At 40.2% G+C, this 13,834-nt stretch overlaps 1 non-coding gene across 1 annotated transcript; it reads left to right on the forward strand.

Moving 5' to 3' along the window:
- The first annotated feature begins 13,159 nt into the window (after positions 1 to 13,159).
- TRNAR-UCG (transfer RNA arginine (anticodon UCG)) lies at positions 13,160 to 13,244 on the forward strand. The gene has a single exon. It is a non-coding gene; the product is annotated as a tRNA-Arg (tRNA).
- Positions 13,245 to 13,834: the final 590 nt, after the last annotated feature.

The raw sequence follows: 13,834 nt of genomic DNA on the forward strand, positions 1-13,834 counted from the left end.
CTCCGGAGTGCGGGGCGGTGGCGGCGGCGGCGGCGGGACGGGCGGGCGCGCGGGCTCGGCCACTTCCGGGTTTGGCCCCGGCCGCGCCGACGCCGTGACGGGACGGCGATGCGGCCTCCCGCGGCGGCCGAGGACCCCTCCCTCGGCGCCTCCCCTTCCTCTTGCTGCTGCTGCTGCTTCTGCTGCTGCTGAGGGTGCTGGCGCTGCGGAGGGTGCTGCTCCTGCTGTTGCTGTTTGAGGGTGCTGCTGCTGCTGCCGCCGCCGCTACTGCTGTTGTTGGTGGAGGCGGGCGGGCGCCAGCCAGGAGCGGGCGGGCGTGCCCAGACGCGGGCTCGCGGGGCGGGACGGGGGCGGTGGCCGCCCGCAGCTGGGGTTGTGGGTCACCCGGGCGGGGGAGCTAGAAAATGGGGCGGCGGGCGGGTTGTCTGTGCGGAAAAAGGGCACCCGAAAGCACGGCATATTAGCGCTCGCTATTGACTTACTGCTCTGCTTTGCAAGCGTGTTCACATCCTTCTCTTTTGATTTGAGCCTATGCCTGGGGAGAGGGAAAGGGTAGGCATAACCAACCACTTCCTTTACAAATGGTGAAACTGAGGCAGGAAGACATGAATTTGCCCGTCCAGTGTTCCAAGCAGGGACCTGGGCCTCCCCTCTCAGTGTATGATCCCTTCGTTGGAGAAGTGAAATGAGCACCTACTAGACAAGGTGTTGGTACGGAATGAGATGAGAGGGCAAAGCCAGGTCTGTGGGCTCGTGGAGCTGTCAATCTAGACGGGCGGAGAAACAAACGAACGATGCCTGCTATGAAGAAAATAAGAGTGAGGAGCTGGGATGCTATTTTAGGAGTAGCCAGAGAAGGCCCCGCAAATGATGTCATTTAAACAGAGATGGAATAAAATGAATCTTGAGGAAAGCAAAGAGCGCTCAGGGCAAGGGAAGAGTCATGCAAAGACTCCAATGCAAAATCTTGCCTTGCTTGTTGAGGAACAGGAAGGAGAACAATGTAGCAGGTGGTTGTCCAGGTGTGTCCAGTAGCATCTGGGAATTTGTTAGAAATACGAATTCTGGAGGCCCACTTCAGATCTACTGAACCAGAAACTCGGGTGGAGCCTAGCCGCCTGTGCTATAACAAGCCTTCCAGAAGATGCTGATGCGTGCTAAGGTTTGAGAACCTCTGGTGTAGCTGAAGCAGAGTGAGGACGGGAAACGGAGATGTTGGGCGGACTGGCATATCACAGAGGCCTTGTAGGCCATCATAAAAGATTTGACTCTTACCGAAAAGCAACTGGAAAGTTGTGAGCAGCTTGATCTCATAATTAAAAGGATACCTTTGCTGGTATTTGTTTTAAAATACTCCACCAAAAAAAAAAAAAAGGGGGGGTAAAAAATAGGGGGAAAAAAGATAAGGAAGGGGACACCTGGGTGGCTCAGTCAGTTAAGCCTTTCACTTTTGATTTCGGCTCAGGTCATGATCTCACAGTTTGTGAGTTCGAGCCCCGCATTGGTCTCTGTGCTGACAGCATGGGACCTGTTTGGGATTCTTTCTCCCTGTCTCTCTCCCTCTCTCTCTCTCATTGCCCCTCTCCTGCTCACTTGCTCTCTCTCTCAAAATAAATAAACACTTAAAAAAGCTTTAGAAAAATATGAGCAAAATGTTAATTTTTGATGCTAAGTGATGGGTACATGGGGGTAGTCATCATTTATGTGTATTTATGTGTATGCTTTTAAAGGTCCATAATAAAAAGTTGTTTTGTTTTTTTTTTTTTTTCCAAACGATGACTGATTGCTTTGTGAGCAGTATATATAGGGAAACAAGAGAGCAAGCACGGGGATTAGCCTAACTGGAACAAAAAAATAAGGATGACCTGGACTAAAGTCAGTGTGATGGAGAGAAGTGGTCATATTCCAATCCTATTTAGAAGATAAAGCACACAGGAATTACTGATAGGTCAGATATGAGTATAAGAGAAAGAACAGAGTCAAAAATGATGCCCAGTGTTTTAGTCTGGGTTCTTGAGAGAATGGAGCTGACATTTACTGAGAATGGGGAAATAGAAACAGATTTGGTCAGGGGGAGGGGAGTATTTTTAAACTCTGATTTAGACACAGTTAAGTTTGAGGTGTTTATCAAACATCCATGTGAAGATAGGAGTAGACAATTAGATATATGTATGTGGAGGGGATATAAATGTGGAGTTTGTCAGCATAGATATTATTTAAAGTCATGGAACTGGTTGAAAAAAAATAAAGTCATGGAACTGGTTGAGATCAACTAGATAACGTAGCTACAGAAAAGAAGAGGACCAAGAATTGAGCCCTGAGGCACTCCAACATTAAGATAATAAGATAAGCAGAATTCAGCAAAGGAGACAGAGAAGGAGCAGTGGGTAAGGTAGGAGGAGGACAAGTTTCTTGGTGGCCTGGTGAAATGTTCTAGGAAAAGGCAATACTTTGGTATGCCTTAACGTGAGCTAACCTTTCTATAATGTGGTGGCATTATTTATCCATCATGAGTAGGACATTCCTAAGGATGTCATCATTGATGACATTCTCTCATTGATGTTTTTTTTCGGGTCACCAAAAAACCTCCTACTTTATAAGGTCGTTGTAAAAATTAAGTGAAATCATCTATGTAAGCATATAACACTAAATGTACAATGGGAGCACTTAATACATGGTTGTTGCTATTATTATTTCTACACATTTCCATGACTGTCTGTTATATCTGTACCTGGTTTGCTAGGAATTGAGTTTAAATGCTAGTCCCAAGAGATACACACTTAGATTTGATCAAACCTGTGGCCTGACTTCTTTCTTCTGCATGCAAGCTAGTGAACAGGGCTGTTTGATCAGTCATTTCAGGAACTCTTTCAGGAAAAAACAAAAACAAAAAAAAAGTCTCCTATTGCTTTCGTATACTTCTACCCAAATAAGGAGGTGTCAGTCTGACAAGTAGATACACAAGTCCAAACCATAGCTCCTTTCACATCTCCCCTGGATTAATTTTATCTGTTACAATTCTCTGCTTGTTAGGGGATCCAGGTCATCTAGAATGCTTAATGTCTACCCAAACTTTTTGTTTTTCATATCTATTTCTAAATTTATAGACTTTACAAATGATCTGGGAAAGAATACCTTTTTACCCTCATACAGTTCAACCTCACTGAGAGTTAAACATCAGCCCACAAGCTCTAGTATTCTAGCTTGTTGGCCACCAGGTAGATTTGAAGGCAGTCTATACACGTTTCTTTTCTTTTTTTTTTTTAATGTTTATTTTTGAGACAGAGACAGACAGACAGAGCATGAGTGGGGGAAGGGCAGAGAGTGAGGGAGACACAGAATCCGATGCAGGCTCCAGGCTCTGAGCTGTCAGCACAGACCCCGATGTGGGGCTCAAACTCACAGACAGCAAGATCGTGACCTGAGCTGAAGTCTGACGCCCAACCAACTGAGCCACCTAGGCGTCTTGAAGGCAGTCCTTGTTTCTAACTCAAGTCTCTGCCATGGAGCCCATTCCTTGCAAAGAAGAGGAACAGCCAAACCCACAACTTGGCATCTCATCTGAGAATCTTGAAGCAATTTGAAAATGTTAATTCATCTATGCTGAGCTTTTGTTGTTTTCTGAAAAGACAGTGATGGAACCCTTGGCTTTCAGACATATGTAGACCTGCCTAAGATCAGCAGCAATTTATGAGGCCAGTTTCCATTTTCATCTTTGTGTGGGCCAAGTAACTTCACAAAACTGGCCCTTGGCAATCAAACATCAAGATTTAATGCTGCCTCACCCTTCACAAGGAAAGTAAACAAAAATGCTTGTCAGGATGAACACAAGGCCATCTGTGGGGGAAAAAACTTTTAATATATCTTCCTTTGTATATGAGTTTCACTATTTTCTCAAGTAAAGGATACAAAAGATTGGGAGTAGCTTTCCAAGGGCCATGAAGGACTTCTCATTTCTCTTTCCCTTGGAATGGTGCTCACTGGATATGCAAAGGTGTTTGACCTCTCCCTGCTTGGGTTATTAGCTCCACCCACCTGCTGATTATTCTTTGGGTGAGCTTCTCACTCCTTACAGAGGGATGAGACCTTACAAAAGTCCGTCCATTTGTTATACTGTTGAAAGAGAACAATTCCTTAGCCGTATTAGTAACCATAACATAAAGCTAATGTGAATAACCACTTGTAAAGAAGATGGAACCACACAGAGGAACATGTCCATGACAGGAGCTGGTGGCAAAAATTACTGAGATTCATTTGGAATCCGATGTTGCAGTAAAACTAATGACATGACATGGCAGGTGCAAACACATCACGTGGCAAGAATCTGGGAACTGAGAATCCTTCCTGTAAAGAAAAGACTTCACTTCACTAAACAGTATAAAACTGTAAGATCCTGTTTTTGTAATTCCTTTCAGTGTAAAGATCGCAAGTATGAAAAGCATCACGCGTTCAAAAATATGGTTTTAAAGAAGATGGAGACCTCCTAAACAGTCTCATTTTCTATCCTAAAGAGTTAGTTTAAAATGCATTTCTTGAGTTGTTTCTCTAATTTTAAATCAGGGTTTTTCGCTTTTATTCCTTGGATTTGGAAGCAGCTTAGTGTACATAATATACTATGAAGCATTTCAAAGTATGCTTGCAAGATTTTGCTATTTAGCAAATGGATTTGTCGATACATTAAAGGTATTTATTACAAGCTTTGTGCTGTTAAGTGGGGTGAAGTGTGTCTTCTGCTCCAGACCAATAGACAATTCTAATTGAAGGAATCCTTCATTTTTATGACTCCAGTTTACTCTGCAAATGCTTGCTTCCTTGTTTTCATAGTCTTTAAGATACCAACCTTTCTTCCAGCACAGCACACCTGCCCATTACCCTGTATCAGAGGTTCCTGGAGAAATGAAAGCAAATTGTTTGCTGCAAAGTTTAATTGGAAATCTGTTGGAAGTGGTACAGGCAGTCTCCAAAAATAGACTTCACACTAATGTATATCAGGTAAGCAGTTTCTCTGTGCTTTTTTAAGAAAAGGAAATCTACTTAATCTATTTTTACTTGTATATAGTTATAAGGTATCTATTTATGTAGTCTAGTGATGTAATACCTCATTATAGAATTATCTAGGACTAAACATCTTTCTACACAGTCAGCAATGCTGGCGGAAAGAAAAAGCAAGTAAAAATCCTTGACAAATTACAGGAAGCATTATTAGCATGCTGTCATTCATCTCAAGTTATGCACACACACACACACACACACACACACACACACACACACACACACGAGCTTTTATCCACTGCTTCTCTTTGTTCATCACAGCTGACTGTTAATAACATAGAACCTAAGCAGTACTGTGAAATGAGTTTGTTGCTGGCATTCTCATTTTCCCCATTCTGTTCCTTTTTTTTTTCCTTTTGGCATCAATATACCTATCACCTCTAACCATCACCAGCTACAGGTCTCCAGTGTCCTCATCCGTAACAAAACTTATAATAACAGTTAACAGAATGATTGATTAGTGGATTACACTTTCATACAATAGCTTTAATATAATGAGGTAACTTCATATTGGTATTACTCTAGCTGAAGAGAATCTTCATCATCTACTCCCTATTCTTTCTCCTAGAATGCATTCCAATGCCTTCTACATTCTCTCAATCACAACATTTTTTTGATAATAAAGTGTGATGTTGAAATGTGTCATTTTCATTAATGGAGGTGTTACTGTGCAACCCTGTGAATGCTTTACTTAAAGAACAATGCTGACAGAAGAGATGAAAAATATTCTTGAACTCTAGACTTTTTGAGACCAAACCTCCGGGAGTTTGTATTATTTGTTCAACTTGTTCACATGGTAATATGAAAAGATAAGTCTTGAATTTCCACATAAACCCTAAAATTGGAGCTCAGCCCAAGTCTTGGAATTATTTTTGCAAGTGAGGATCTTTTGCCAAGAAATCCTTTCTAGTTCTTAATCTGGTTCTAGTCAGCTTCTGGATGCAGAGAAGCATGTTTAATGCAGGATATAAGTGGTTAGTCAATTCCTGAGGCATCCATATTTCTTCATTTTCCTTGTTAAGATCTTGGTAATAATCCAACCCAAGAAATAGAGTTGAATCCAGGCTGCATATGTATGAGAACTATTCTTCATTGAACTAAAAATGAACCTAAGTTGCCATTTTGAAGTCTTTGTTAAAAGCCAACTAAAATTAAATCATGAGAAAAATATTCCTAGTCATATTTTCTGAGGCAAACTGATTCAAGCAAATCTTAATTGTATTATTATACTTAGGTATTATGTCAATTTTGTATGCCAGATAGGGAAAACCCTGACCACCCTATTTTAGGTTACAGCTGTACCCTAAACACTCCCTAAACTCCTTTTCTAATTTATTTTTCCCCAAAGCACTTATCCCAATTTAAAAAGCTGTGCTTTACACGTTTATTTCATTTATTGTCTGTCTTCTCCCTTGGAATGTAAGCTCCGTGAAGGCATAGATTTTAGTCTGTTTGGTCCCTGCCATATGCAGGCTTAGAAACATTCTGGCACATAGTATGCATGCAAACAATACTATTGAATGAGCAAATTGACACGATTTATTGTATTCACCAAGCAAAACATTTACTCCCAAGAACACATATTCTAACTCAGATTCAGGCAATGTGCATTTTAACACCTATATACAACATCTATATATTAATTTTTCTTTCTTTTCTTTTTTTTCTTTCTCTCTCTCTCTTTTTTTTTTTTTCTTTTTGCTTTTGGAAGCATAAAATCAATGCTCCCCCAAATAAGGAAGGCACAGAGAAACTTACGTTGATTTCAGTCAGTGAATAAGCCAACATTTGTCGAATGACTTGTTTGATGAATATACTGTGATAGGTTAGGAGCTGGGGGGAGTGGTAGAAATAATAAAAAGCTTAAGCCAAGAGTTCTGCCTTTAAGAAACTTGTAGTGGGGCGCCTGGGTGGCTCAGTCGGTTGAGCGTCCGACTTTGGCTCAGGTCATGATCTCGTGGTCTGTGAATTCGAGCCCCGCCTCCGGCTCTGTGCTGACAGCTCAGAGCCTGGAGCCTGCTTCGGATTCTGTGTCTCCCTCTCTCTGACCCTCCCCTGCTCGTGTTCTCTTTCTCTCTCTCTCTCTGTCAAAAATAAATAAAACATTTTAAAAAAATTAAAAAAAAGAAACTTGTAGCTAACTTCAGACACAAGAAATAAATCCAGTATATTAAATCAAATTAATTAAACAAAAATACCAGACAACAAAGTCTTCACAAATAAGATGAATACTGACTTGAGCACTTAAGAAAGAGAAAGCACATAGTAGGAAAACAGAATGTATTCATGGACAGTAAAGGGGGATTTTAGACAACAAATGATTTGAAGACGGGTAATAAGAAACAAAGCCAAGATGTTAATGTGAAGGTCAGATTCTAGAGATCATTGAATAGATTCTGGGCTTTATATGAAGTAAGTAGACAAGTATTAGAGGAATATGCTGTCTGTATGTATATGTGTGTGTGTTTGGGCAGGTAGTGGAGTACAAACTCTACTGTAAGAATTTTAATCTGGCATTGGTGTGCAAAATTAGCAGATGGAAGAGACTGGAAGCAGGAAGATGAGTTGGGAAACTATCTTATCCCAAGAGTTCGTGTGTGAGACGACAAAACTTGAAGTAGAGCAGAGTGCTATTAATGAAAAGAAAAGGCCAAATGGCAAAGATGAAATAAGCATGACTTGTTGACTAGTTGGACACGGAGGCAAAGGAACATAAGTCGTCAAACACCCCAGGGTTTTGAACCTAAGAACATGGTGATAGAATTGATAAAAAGAAGAAAAAATCACATGAGCTAAATGATAATGGGTACGGTTGCAGGCCTGCAGAGTTTGCAGTAATAGCAGGATACCGAAGTGAAATGTCCAGCAGGAAGCTGCAGATAAGGCAGCACAAGGCCACTTGGTACAAAGATACAATCACTCATAGAGTTATCCAACCCTGAAGAAACAGGTAATGCAACTTTCTGTGGCCAGCTACTTTGTTGTAAGAGGTAAACTCTCCCGTGTGTTCGCCACATTTTTCTATGCATAGGTTGACAGCCCTGTTTTGTTACTTGTTAACTTCTTAGTTGCTAATTTTTTTTAATTAGGGACATAGTACGTGATTCTATTCTTACAGTAAAAACTCAGACCATAAAGTGAAATCTCCCACTGACCTCTTCCCAATCCCTTCCCAGAGGTAACCCGTTAACCGTTTTATGTATGTCCTTTCAAACATTTTTCTGTGCGGTTACATGTGTATATAGTACATACAGAAACACATGTGTTTGTACTTGTTTGGTTTACATAAGCGGAAACACGCTGCATGGTACCATCAGCCCATTAGCAGCTGCTAAGGAAATCTTACTGCCAATTTGCTGTAGCTGTGGGGAACCCAGGCAGGGATAGCTCGGCTGCCAGTTGCCAATACATCCAAGATTTTAACTGATACTAATTTCAGGGAAAATTCTGAACATCGGAAGTTTGGCTAATGCATTAGATTAGATTCAACAGTACCTCGCCAGATAGATACTCCATTGCGTCTCAGTACCACAGACAATTTTTCCCTCCCCTCTCACCAAAACGCACACACTCTTTTAGAAATCATATTTTTGTCCTCATCTTTAGGCAATAAGATTCAAGTCACTACTTCTCCAGTAATTTTTTTTAATGAGTTACATTACCAGAAATACTTAGTATTTCTAGATTCTCTATTTCTGATTTTTTCATCTCTTTCTAATCTGTACCTTTTCTCTCCATACTTTTTTCATTCCAGTTACTGCTTTTAATTGTTTTCAAGTTTATTTATTTATTTAGAGAGAGCGTGCACACAAGCAGGGAAAGGGCAGAGGGAAGGAGAGACAGAATCCCAAGCAGGCTCTGTGCCATCAGCACAGAGCCAGATATGGGGCCCGAACCCATCAACTGTGAGAACATGACCTGAGCGGACATCAAGAGTTGGAGGCTTACTCTTAAAAACTGAGAATAAACTGAGGGTTGACGGGGGGTGAGAGGGAGGGGAAAGTGGGTGATGGGCATTGGGGAGGGCCCCTGTTGGGATGAGCACTGGGTGTTGTATGGACACCAATTTGACAATAAATTTCATATTAAAAAAAAAGTAAATAAAAAAAAGAGTTGGAGGCTTAACCAACTATGCCATCCAGCCTCTCCAAGCGACTGCTTTGAAAACGAAGGCTTTCTCTTTACAACTCAGAGTATGGGACTGCCTGGGTGGCCCAGTTGGTTAAGCAACCAACTCCTGATGTTGGCTCAGATCATGATCTCATGGTTCGTGAGATCTAGCTCCATGTTGGGCTCCGTACTGACAGTGTAGAGCCTCCTTGGGATGCTCTCTCTCTGTCTCTGTCTGTTCCCCTACCCCGACTTGCTCTAACGCACGCACTCTCTCCCTCACTCTCTCAAAACAAATAAATTTTAAAAAATTTTAAAAATAAAACTCAGGGTATGAGGAAGATCTAGAAGATTTGAGTTATGGTTGATAGCCGTTCATTCTATATTGGTCAAAAGCTGCTGAAATTTCAAATTTCATTCTTTTGTGTTTTTGTTCCTGGTTAAACTTTCCTAAAACCATAGTAATTACATGCCTACTTATAATGATTTACTGATTTACTTTAAAGCGTATTTAAATATTGCAGCAACATGCATTTTATTTAGCACAATCTGTTTTTAAAGTTCTAACTGTGGGAAGCTATATATGCTCATAATTACAGTTTATTTGAATGTGTAATATTTTTGGAAAGTGAAGTACCATACTTTGGGGGGGTGGAATGAAAATAATTTATGTATTTTTAAATGAACTAAAGATTTTTTTTAATGTTCAGTATCTAGGGTAATTTTTAAATTCGTTGGTTCTATTTTATATTTTAAGCCTTGAATAAAAATATCTTTATACAATGAAATCTCACTAATGTTTTCAAAATCCATATCATGTGACCACCTCTAACTACTTTGGTAATTGTGGTGATTAAAATATCATTGAGAGACTTTTTTTCTTATACTGAACTCCATACAAAACCACTTTTGCAAGTAAGTGGATGTGTCTTTCAAAAAACTAGCTGAAAATTATTTACATTTATCAGTAACTAATTATAATCATGGTATTAGAAAAGTATGGCTAAAGCCACTTTGATAACTCATCCAGTCTGTTAGTTTCATATGGGAGTATGACCAACCCTATAAGCATTCAGGATATATTTCAGAATGTTCCCCAATAACTCATTCCACACTTTTACAGTCCTTTTCAAGATTTAGTACCTAGCACTGTGTTTACTTTGGAGACAGACGCAAAAAATAACCTGTCTGGGAACAGCTTGTCTACCCTGAGGAAATGAGATATACATACCTAAAATTATAGGGCAATATGGTTTATGGGTGTAAAGATATTATGAGTTGGATTATTCCAGAAACACCTTTTGGAAAGTACTAATTTGATTTGAGCTTTGGGGGACATGTAAGATTTACATTAGTAGAGAAGAAAAGGGAACAGTTTCCTCACATAGGGAAGGAAAAAACAAAAAACAGAAAACAAAAAACAAATGGTAGATGTGGCAAAAATTGTAGGTCTACCCTAACTGGAGTTTAAAAAGAATAGGTGAGATTGAACACGTAAGACAAGGTATTTTCCCAGAGGACCCCCAAGACCTCAGTGTGGGATGGTTGACAATTGGTCTAATGAACTAGAAGACTGAGGATTTTTAACAAGTGAGTAAAACATTCAAGCATTACTTTATTAAGATTTATCTGGCTGAGGTGGATAGACCAAGTTGTAAGTTGGAAGGTTTTAGAAGGACGGACATTGATTAAGGATGGCTTTACACGTGTATCAAAAGGTTTAAAAACTACATATGTCCTGGGGCACCTGGGTGGCTCAGCTGGTTAAGCGTCCAACTTCGGCTCAGGTCATGATCTCACTGATCGTGAGTTCAAGCCCCTTGTCGGGCTCTGTGCTGACAGCTCAGAGCCTGGAACCTGTTTGAGGTGTTGTGTTTTCCTCTCTCTCTACCCCTCTCCTGCTCGAACTCTGTGTCTGCCTCAAAAATAAAGAAACTTTAAAAGTTGTTTTAAAAATACATATGTCCTGTGACACAGCAGTTCCACTTTTAGGAATTTATCCTAAAGAAGTAATCATAGATGCAGATAAGTCAGCTACCAGGATATTTAATGCAGTGTATTTGAATAACAATAAATTGGAAACTTACATTGGTGACCAAATGTTATTATAATACCAACATATAGTGGCCTGTTATGGGACCATTAAAATTGATACATTATAAGGCTATTTAATGTCATAAAAACACGACATACTGTTGACAGGAAAAGAAAGTTACAAAATTTGTGTATAGTATGATCCTGTGCATGTAAAAGGAAAAAAAAAGGTGTGTGTGTGACAGAAAGAGAGAGAGCATCTCTGTGTGTAACTGATAAGTTGAGCAAATATGACACATTTTGATTGGGTGAAAAATGCAATTTTTATCTTCCAGTGTCCTTTTAAGTGTGTGTTCATTGGTGTTCCTGCCCTAAGGTGAAGTGTGGGAGAGCCCCATCGCTTTCAGGAAACAAAAATTTCTTCAGCCAGTTACAGTTCTACAAAAATCACAACTCAGGCTTAATAGTCAAAATTCCAATCCTGGCTTTGTGCTAATTTTTCTTCTCCCCGCCCCCCCACCCCCCGCCCACTTCTCTGACTACTTCAATCTGAAATCTTGCAAAGGGAAAAGTTGGAGAGGGAGTGAGATCCCTCAGCAATACTCTTTAGACTTTGGATGGCTAATCAGGAAATTTGCATTCGAGAACCACCTCTGTGTATCAAACTAGTAAATTCACCACACCAATTTTTCATCACCTCATGTGAAAAATGGAACTAATAACACTTGGCCTACCTACATCTTAGATTTATTAGGCACATCAAATTATATCACAGAAGCAGAATTACTTTGCAGAGTTGAAAAGTGTTTTAGCAGTGCATTAGGAAATACAACCCACTAGACTAGGGATCCAGAAGCCAAATGCCTACAGGAGGCCAGGAAGGTAACATAAATGGCTCTATCATTTAAGATGTGAGGTCATAAATAGCAGCTGTAACAACTGGTATCTGACCTTAATGTTGAGGATGTGGTACACAGTGGTAGGGAAGATGATACCAAAGATGGAGAGCTCATGCCCAGTGAGAGGGAACAGCTACCCCTCAGATCTAAGCAGCTCGTGCCATGGAGACATACAGGCCGTATTGAGATCCTCTGATATTTCAAGGGAAGTCAGAATTTCTGATTTTTTGTGAAATCTAATTTTCCAATATTGACAATTGATTTAAATACCAAACACAACATAGACTAACAATGTGTAATTTGAATTTACAGTGAACAAAGGCTAGATTCAGGCCCCACGACATCACTTCATAATCCTGCGCTAGACTACAAACAACTTGAGGGCAGAGATCTTGACTTTTATCTCTGTCGTCCTGATATTTTATATAATGTCTGACATAGCTGATGCTTAATACACGCTGGCAAAATGATAGATGTGCACTGCTAAATTGAAAGACTGTTTCTACACATGAAGTCATCCAACAACTGAAGACTGCCTCATCATAAGGGGTTTTTTTAATATATATATAAATTTAATTGTAACAATCCTCCCTTTTATTTTCCCAACCAGTCAAAGTAGAGTAGGGGAAACAAGTAGAAGACAGCTAAAGGAATACATGCAAGATAAAAGGTGAATGTGAGCAAAGAGTTACATTAAATAAATAAATTGTAAGAGGTTTTGTTATTTCTGGTGCTTTGTTTAATCTCCTATAAGGAGATTGGGTTTATCTGATTGCAGTGGGTGGATTTAGTGAACTAAAGAGGTAGGTGAGAAGAACAGCACCTAACTTGGGGGATGTGGGTGTCTGTTGTGGGGACTGCGAGTAGTCAGAGAAGACTTCCTAAGGATGTGTTGCCATTTAATTCAACAAGTGATTTAATTGAACAAATATCTATTGAATATTTACTATGGAATATATCAGTGAGCAAAACAAAGACTCTAATCCTCATGGAACTTCTGTTTTGCTGGTGGTGACAGACAGACAATAGACATAATGTATTAGAGAATTATATAGTAACAGGGAGCCTGAGTGGCTCAGTTGGTTAAGCATCTGACTTCGGCTCAGGTCGTGATCTCACGGTTTGTGGGTTCGAGCCCCACATCAGGCTGTGTGCTGACAGTTTAGAGCCTGGAGCCTGCTTTGGATTCTGTGTCTCCCTTTCTCTCTGCCCCTCCCCTGCTCATGCTCTGTCTCTCTCTGCCTCTCAAAAATAAATAACTGTGAAAAAAAATTTTAAGAAAAAAAGAAAATTATGTAGTATGTTAGATGGTATGATGGTCAATTTTATGTGCTGGTTGGCTAGGCTATAGCCCCTAGTTATTCAAACACTGATCTAGGTGTTGCTGTGAAGGTTATCCTGGATAATCTGGGTAGACCTGATTCAATCAGTTGAATGACCTTAAGCATAGAACTGAGGTTTCTCCACAGAATGAGAAATTCTGTCTACGGACTTCAACTTCAACTCACATTGGCAAGTTCTAGCCTGCCCTTTCTGACAGCCTGCCCTGTGGATTTTGGACTTGCCCAACTAGCCCCCATAGCTGCGTAAGCCAATTCCTTATACTATATTTAAAAAAAGTCATTTGTGTTTGTATCAAACTACTGCCACAAAACAAACCACCCTCCAAATTTAATGACTTCATCACCATTTGTCCAAGATTCTGTGCACTGGCAATTTGGATTTAGCTAGGGTAGTTA

This window comes from Herpailurus yagouaroundi, unplaced genomic scaffold (assembly GCF_014898765.1).
Source record: "Herpailurus yagouaroundi ecotype Mexico unplaced genomic scaffold, PumYag 28, whole genome shotgun sequence".
Classification (NCBI taxonomy): Eukaryota; Metazoa; Chordata; class Mammalia; order Carnivora; family Felidae; genus Herpailurus; species Herpailurus yagouaroundi.